This window comes from Argopecten irradians, chromosome 1 (assembly GCF_041381155.1).
Source record: "Argopecten irradians isolate NY chromosome 1, Ai_NY, whole genome shotgun sequence".
NCBI lineage: Eukaryota > Metazoa > Mollusca > Bivalvia > Pectinida > Pectinidae > Argopecten > Argopecten irradians.
The window spans coordinates 18,086,577-18,095,042 of record NC_091134.1 but is presented as its reverse complement, the minus strand read 5'-3'; the positions used below and the strand labels follow the sequence as shown (position 1 = coordinate 18,095,042).

At 33.6% G+C, this 8,466-nt stretch overlaps 1 long non-coding RNA gene across 1 annotated transcript; it reads left to right on the top strand.

Annotated features, from left to right (window-relative positions):
* The first annotated feature begins 4,414 nt into the window (after positions 1 to 4,414).
* LOC138319429 (uncharacterized) lies at positions 4,415 to 6,386 on the top strand. Its single transcript, XR_011208013.1, has 4 exons — positions 4,415 to 4,596; positions 5,098 to 5,168; positions 5,752 to 5,819; positions 6,163 to 6,386. It is a non-coding gene; the product is annotated as an uncharacterized lncRNA (long non-coding RNA).
* The last annotated feature ends 2,080 nt before the right edge of the window (positions 6,387 to 8,466 follow it).

Genomic DNA, 8,466 nt, shown 5'->3' with positions numbered 1-8,466 from the left:
GTGTGTAAAGTCGCCCATTTTGCAGTGTGTAGCGTGTGTAAAGTCGCCCATTTTACAGTGCTATATCACTGAATCATTAAGAAAATTTGCCCTTTTGGGGCCCCACCCCTCAACCCCTAGGGGTCGGACCAGGCTCATTTATATAAAATATGACTGTCCTTCCCTAATGATGTTCCACACCAAATATGGATGAAATCAACACAAGGATGAAGGAAGAGTAGGATTTTTAGGTCACCTGAGACAAAGTATCAAGTGACCTATTCTAATCGCCTTTTGTCCGTCGTCGTGCGTCGTATGTCCATAAACAATTCACATTTTCGACTTCTCCAAAACTTCTAAAGCAATTTCAATGAAATTTTACACAAACCTTCTCAGGCATAAGGCCAATCAAAATTGTGAATTATGTGGTCCACACCCCCCAGGGGGCTGCGGGAGGGGCCAAAAGGGGTAAAATTGAGTAAAATTTCAAAAATCTTCTTCTCTACTCACAGATGTGGTAGAATCAAATACTCTACATAGATAGAAAGGTGTTAAGGTCCTTTACAAAATTTGTGAATTATATGACCCTGGGGTCTCTAGTTTCCCCCTGGGGAGGAGGTTAAGTTTACTATAGTTTATATAGGTAAAACACATTTTTGAGCATTATTTGGTCATTTGTAATATGAAATGAGTCAAATGTTGTCGGAATTGTCAGTCTGAGATGGCCATTAAAACCTATTAACAAATTTTCTATGACTGACCCTTAGGGGCCGGGTCAAAATGGGTTAAATAGGCTAAAACTTCAAAAATCTTCTTCTGAAATTCTGGAAATGGTAGAATCAAATTCTTTTCATAGATAGAAAGGTCTTAAGGTCCTTTACAAAAATTGTGAATTAATGATAAGAAATTCAAAAAATTTCAAAAAATACTTCTAAGTTCACAAGTTTGATGGAAGGAAATACTCTTCATAGTCTAAAAAGTCAAATTATAAATCACTGACTAACTTCAAGGCCCAGCATATAGTGTTTATATGTCTTTGATTTGTTTCATTACATTTTCTAACTCAGGTGACCGTTAAGGGCCTCTTGTAAAGCTTAGAATAAGAAAATTTGCCCTTTTGGGGCCCCGACCCTCAGCCCCTAGGGGTCGGACCAGGCTCATTTATATAAAATATGATTGTCCTTCCCCAATCATGTTTCAGACCTTATATGGATTAAATCTGCTTAGCTGCTAAGGAGGAGTAGCGTTTTAAAGGAAAAAGTTCACGCACGGCGGACGACGACGGACAAATCATGACTATAGGTCATCATGACCCTTTGGGTCAGATGACCTAAAAAGCCACAAAATCACCTCCCCACATAGATCCGGGTGTTTTTCTGATATTACATCTAGTAAATATCTGTTAATCGGGTGAAACAGTCATCCAACACCGTGTAACCCAGAGGCAAATTGTGTTATTAGGTCACACGAGACAAAGTCTCAAGTGACCTATTCTAATTTCCTTTTGTCCGTCGTCGTGCAGCGTATGTCCTTAAACAATTTACATTTTCGACTTCTTCTCCAAAACTGCTGAAGCAATTTCAATGAAATTTTGCACAAACCTCCTAAGACATAAGGCCAATCAAAATTGTGAATTATATTGTCCTCACCCTAGAGGGCTATGGGAGGGGCCAAAAGAGGTAGAACTTACTAAAATTTCAAAAATCTTCTCTACTCACAGATGCGGTTGAATCAAATAGTCTTCATAGATAGAACGGTTTAATAAGTCCTTTAGAAAAATTGTGAATGATATGACCCTGGCGTCTCTCGTTTCCCCCTGAGGAGGGGTTAAGTTTACTGTAGTTTATATAGAGAAAAATACATTTTTGAGCAATATTTTGTCATTTGTTATAGGAAATGAATCAACAGTTGTCAGAATAATTAGTACGAGATGGCCATTAAACTCTATTAAGACATTTTCTAATACTGACTCCTAGAGGCCTTAGGGACGGGGTCAAAGGGGTCAAATAGGCTAAAACTTCAAAATTTTCGTCTTCAATTCTGGAAATAGTAGAATCAAATACTTTTCATACATAGAAAGGTCTGAAAGTCCTTTACAAAAATTGTGATTTATATGACACTGGGGTCTATTGTTTTCCCCTGGAGAAGGGGTCAAGTTTACTTTAGTTTATACAGGGAAAACACATTCAATTTTCATAGAAAATGAGTGAAACTTGGTTAGAATTATTAGCTTTAGATAGCATTTTAATACAATAATCATATTGGTCCTGACCGCCCTCTGAGGGCAGAGGGGCAGGACAAAAAAGGTCAAATATGCTAAAAAATAAAAAAATTCTTCTTAAATTCTGGAAATGGTAGAATCAAATACACTTTATAGTTGAAAAGGTCTTAAAGTGAACAGTCGGGCAAGGATGACTAAAGTCGGTAAAAATGGCGTGAATGTATCCAGTATAATTTCTTATGAAATGGAAAAATAAAATCTCTCGTCAAAATCGGTCTGCGTACGAAGACATTAATTTAAAGTATGGAAATTCTAAAACGTCCTCCCGGCTCACTATGTCCGTGGTTACATTTCCACGCAGCCTCGCTTTCAATGCTTTCAACTTTTCTTTATTTTAATGATCAGAACTGGGAAACTAAGCAGAACTTGGCCGTCGTATTAATATGCGAGAACTTTTGGAATGCCAATGAACGCATTTAGACTGGTTTTCTTTGCCCGACTATTCACTTTAAGGTGTTTTATTAAAATTGTGAATTACATGACACTGGGTTCTCATGTTTCCCCTGGGGAGGGGGTCAAGTTTACTGAAGTTTATATAGGAAAAACACATGAGAAATTTTACTGAATTTTCATAGGAAATGAGTCAAGCTTAGTTATAGAATTATTAGTCTGAGATAGTATTTAATTTCGATTTCACATCTATATTTGTCCTGACCGACGCCCAGGGGGCAGAAGAGCTGGGCTAAAAAAGGGTCAAATAGGCTAAAACTTCGAAAATCTTCTAAAATTCTGGTAATTGTAGAATCAAATACTCTATACAGATGGAAAGGTCTCAATTGTTTTTTTAATGTTATCACATTACCCCCCGGGGAGAGGGTCAAGTGTTTACTTTAGTTTATATAGGAAAAACACATTTATAAACATTATTTGCTCAATTAAAATGAGTCAAACTTGGTTAGAATTATTAGCCTGATATAGTATTTTAACATCCATATCGGTCCTTGCCGCCTCCCTGGGGACTCGAACAAGGTCAAAATCACTAAAATTTCAAAAAACTCTTCTTTTAAGTTCACATGTTTGATGGAAGCAAATGCTCTTCATAGACTAAACGGTCAAATTTATAAAAACACTGACCAACTTCAAAGCCCAGTATATAGTGTTCATGTCTTTAATCTGTTTCATTTTATATATTCAAAATTATGTGACCTTGAAGGCCCTTGGGACTCTCGTTAATGAAGGGTTTATTATCTTTTTCAGAAAATATATTACAAGAGATATGGTGCAGATTGACAGGGAAATCATGAGGTTACAGCTGCTGCTTGCAATGCTGATGCTTACAGGGAATGGAGGTTATCAGTCATTTTCAATATAAAAATTACAAAATAAGTGATATTTTAAATTTATTTCACATGAGTGAGTAATTAAAAATTTACAAAAGACACGTGCTCTAGCGAGTTTTTTTTATTAACTTTTAAAAATAACTTACGATTGTGAAATAAATTCCATATGCAATAACCCCGAGTTTTGTGACCTGTTTCTACCAGAAATTATCCACAAGAATGTCAGATAAGATAAAGGAATGTGTTGATAATAAATCATTCCATGCATTTAAGGTAGTTGGCTCGGCCGATTTTGAATGCGCGCGCGCATCGTAAACCAGCACAATTGTCGTATATTTTTTTTCGCAAAATAAATCCAAAAAACACGTTATAATTTATCTGATTTGATCAGTAAACTATACTATTGATAAGTCAGTCAAATTACATGCAGGAAACGTGAATTTAAAGTGAATAGTCGGGCAAAGAAAACAAGTCTAAATGCGTTCATTGGCCTTCCAAAAGTTCTCACATATTAATACGACGGTCAAGTTCTGCTTAGTTTCCCAGTTCTGACCATTAAAGTAAAGAAAAGTTGAAGGCATTGAAAGCGAGGCTGCGTGGAAATGTAACCACGGAGATAGTGAGCTGGGAGGACGTTTTAGAATTTCCATACTTTAAATCAATTTCTTCGTACGCAGACAGATTTTGAAGAGAGATTTTATTTTTTCCATTTCATAAGAAATTATACTGGATACATTCACACCATTTTTACCAACTTTAGCCATCCTTGCCCGACTGTTCACTTTAAGAAAATATATTTCGTTTTACGACAATGATACGTACTTCCGGTTATGGCGGTCACTATCGACGCCAAGACCAGACGAGTGTGTGGTATATTATTATCATGTTTTAACCAAAAAGGTAGATTATTGAGACACACAGGAAGATGAGAGAATGATTTATTGCATAGAAAACGGGGATTGGAAGTTTTATTGAAGGCCAAATCGCTACCGATGGCCGAGCAACAATCACAACAAATCCACTGACATGCATTAGGAAGACCACAAAGCGGACACGGTAAGATATATTGATTATCTTTAAGCTTTAATCAAATTAAGCGAATAAATAATCCATATCTGGACCTAATTATTTTCGATCCTTCTCTAATATTTCAAGAAATTCAGTAGATCAACAGTCTGTTTATAACTTGCAGTCAGACAGTGTCGATTTCAGATATTTCTCTGCGTGTACTATATGTGCACTGCTTAGGGGGAAACAAGATATATTTGACAAAACTATGCAAATGACATAAACAGATATGTATAGTACATACATGTATTTGTTATGTGTACATGTAAGCCTACATAAAGGGTATTCATGAGTGACACTTCGGGGCCAGCTACATAGTTCTATTACATATAATTGTAATATGCCATTATACATCACATCATTATAGAATTCACCATGTACAGTCACTTGTGCATGTTGCTTATTAGCATGTAACATACTTTTTTTTCTAAAATATTAAATTGATTTAGTTTTTTATCTAAATTAATAATCTTGTTTTTTAATTTATAGGTGTGACACATGCTGACATATGTAGCTGCTGACATTTTGTGATCTGCTAGCAGTTATCCAATATCCATGTTGTAAGTGATTTTCTGAGGAAGCTTTGTAAACATGCATGTGTACAAAAGTTGACATATGAATATGGGTTGATATCATAATACATATTTGAATTGTGTCAATATGAAATTTTGAAATAAATGAATGAATGAATTATATAAAGTGAACAAAAGTTTAATCATGTGTCTGTGTAGGTTATATTGTCAATTACTGTTATATAATTATACTTTTCTACATTACCAAGTCATAATAAAAAGATACATGTATGGGTTCATAATTAATTTGACCTACAATGTACATTTCATTGTATGTATTGATCTGTAGCATACTGGTCATGGACTTCAGTTCAAATGAATTATCTTGATCCACAATCAAGATTGAAGGGATAAAATATTACAAAAGAAATCTATTTTCTTCATGTACATCCTAGATAAAAAAAAATGCCTGTCACAATGAATTCAAAATTTTGATAAAATGTACAATAACAGTGTATCCATTTACCATTTTGTGTGGATTTTGTATAATTCATATAATAGACCAGTACAATTAATGAGAATGATTAAATCGATAAAATTGTCATGTAAAAACCCATCTTTATTTTATCAGGATTCAGGATTCGAGGAGAGATTGGCAGAAGAGGGACAATACAAGAGCACTTTCACATGTTGTTAGAGGTGTGTATATTTGAAAACAATCTATTAGGTCAAAATATACAAAAGGCAGCAATCTGTAAATATATATATGTACGTAATTAGTGCCCCCCTCCCCCCTATAAGCGCCACTCCCTTTTCTGAAAAACAGTTGAAGTTGTAAAAATGCCCCCATACTACTTGTGATTTGTATTCCATTTTGCATGATCTTGCAAGTCTTTTACATGTGAATCAAGACATAAGAATGCGTCTCAAAGGATAAAAGGCACATATGGATGCTTACTGAGACAGATTAACTTGTTTTTGAGCCATCAGTATCCTGTTACATGTACCTATTGTATAATGATGTCCCTTGATTGAATTTTAGGACACTGCTCCATGATTGGTAAATAAACTGACCATGTCACCAACTGCAAACTGTGATAAGGAACACTATGTCTGTGCTTTCAAAAGAAGTTGAACTGTTGTTCCTGTCTGCATATGTTGAGAACTGAATCTGCAGCTTTCAGGGGACATAACTCAAGCCTTGTACACTGCAGCTAATTATGGAAATATGTTTACAGAAACTATTAAGAGATGTCTTCGTTGATTGAGTGTTGCTGGTAATCATTCAACATTCAGTGTTGAAAGATTGATTTCTTCATGGATATTGGAAACAAAACATTATGATTAAATGTTGGATTTTTAGTCTGTAATCTATGATATGTATAGATCATACATTTAATATCAATGTGATAGTTTTAATGCTAATCTTTCCTTTTTCAGAACTTTTTCTGAATTTATTGTAAAAGTTTCATTATGTCATATTTGTGATTATGTCAATTTCAACTTCTCAATGAGCAGAACATCTGTCTTATATATATATTAATTATGCATGCTCAAGTTCGGTTCTTTCTTTCATTTTTGAATAAATCAAATATTACAGAATTGATGTTGTTAATCATCATTTAAGGATACAAACTTTTAATAAATTTTAAAAGATTATTTTTTATAAAAGATAATCTAAAAAATGATGTTGCATCAGAGACTGGATACCAATTTGCTATTGTGCTTTGTCTGTTGTCATCATAGAGTGCCATTACATGTTTTTTTTTTCTGATCTTGGAATGGAATTCAATTCAAACTTACATACATGTATGGAAATAATTCATAAACAATATTTGTTATTTACTTGCTTCTTTTATCAGATTTTTATGTGGAATTCTTATGGTTTTTAAGTTTGATTTTATTTAATTTCCTTTAAGCAGCCAGGGGCATTAAGGTATGTACCAGGTTTAGGAAATGGCGGGAAGACATAGTACATTGATAAAAAATCACTGACCTCCAAACAGGTATCTTGGAAGTCATGTGACCAAAGACCTCAGCCCTGTTATCAGTGGTTGTTTTACATATATATAAAATTTACATTCATATATCCCCTTGATGCTAATAATTTAATATAAAAATTGAGATCTTTGATTAAAATAACTTAGAAACAACAAAATTTGAGCATTCCGATGTATGAAAATGCAATTGTATTGCTATGAAGTATTCAGTTATGTGAAGGGGGAATATTTGAAAGTGGTTGCTAGGGTACACAACCTTTCATAGAGTACTTTTTCATCACAAAATTGTTTTAGTTATGAAAATTTATGAATGTCTCAAAGAAAAACTTTTTTCTAAATGCTATAAATATCAAATAACTTTGAATAGAATGCAAAATTGAATCCAGTAAGACTTTTGTATAGAATACTGCTTGGTTGCTATGCAACGGTTGGTTACTAATAAAAGTTAACCAAAATATAGTTTTTCATTGAAAAACAAATATTTTATCATCTTTACCTGCATAACATGTCTTTATCAGAAAAAAATATACATTAGGTTACATTCAAATGTACACAACAACCCTATTTATACATTTTAGAAAAATGTTGCTAAGGAAAACGGTTGCTATGGATTTAACATCCAATAACTTTTTTCTTTGGACAATGACATGCCATTTTCTCATCATTTTTATAAAGATATGGATGTCCTCTGCAAAATGAGCATCTTTGGAAAAAAGTTAATTATTCCTTCATATATTTTTATCATGTTAAAATGGACAAACTCATTTTGCTATATATCAGTACTGAAAAATGAGGGAAACGTTGTCATGGAGACACTTTTTAAATCGACGCTAGGAAACAATTAAATACATTGATTTATGTTTTATATTTATTAATAGTCACAAGACATCCATACAAATACATTAAAGTAAGAACAAATGAAAAAATCTTATATTTCCATATAATTTTATTGCATTACATTTACCAAGTACATGTCCAGTTGTGCTATATTTCTGCGCAAAGGTTTGGTTAAGTCGTTGTCAAGGTAACACTTTTCAAACGAGGCTAGCAAAAAAACTAGCACAATGACACACACTTTTTTGTCCATTTTTTGACACAGCATGACCATACAATTAAAAATATCTATAAATGAAAAAAAGTTAATTACTTTCAAACGGTCGAGCCAGCTACCATAATACAGATTTATAGTAGATATTTTAACAATAAAATATTCCTTGTGGAACTACAAATAATCATCCAAAACAATGAAACCAGGCAAAAGTTCGGCCTAGTTGCGTTAATTAGACATAAGTCACCTCAGGGTTCTCGTTCGACAAGATAAGACACTGCCAAAAGACATGCATTTT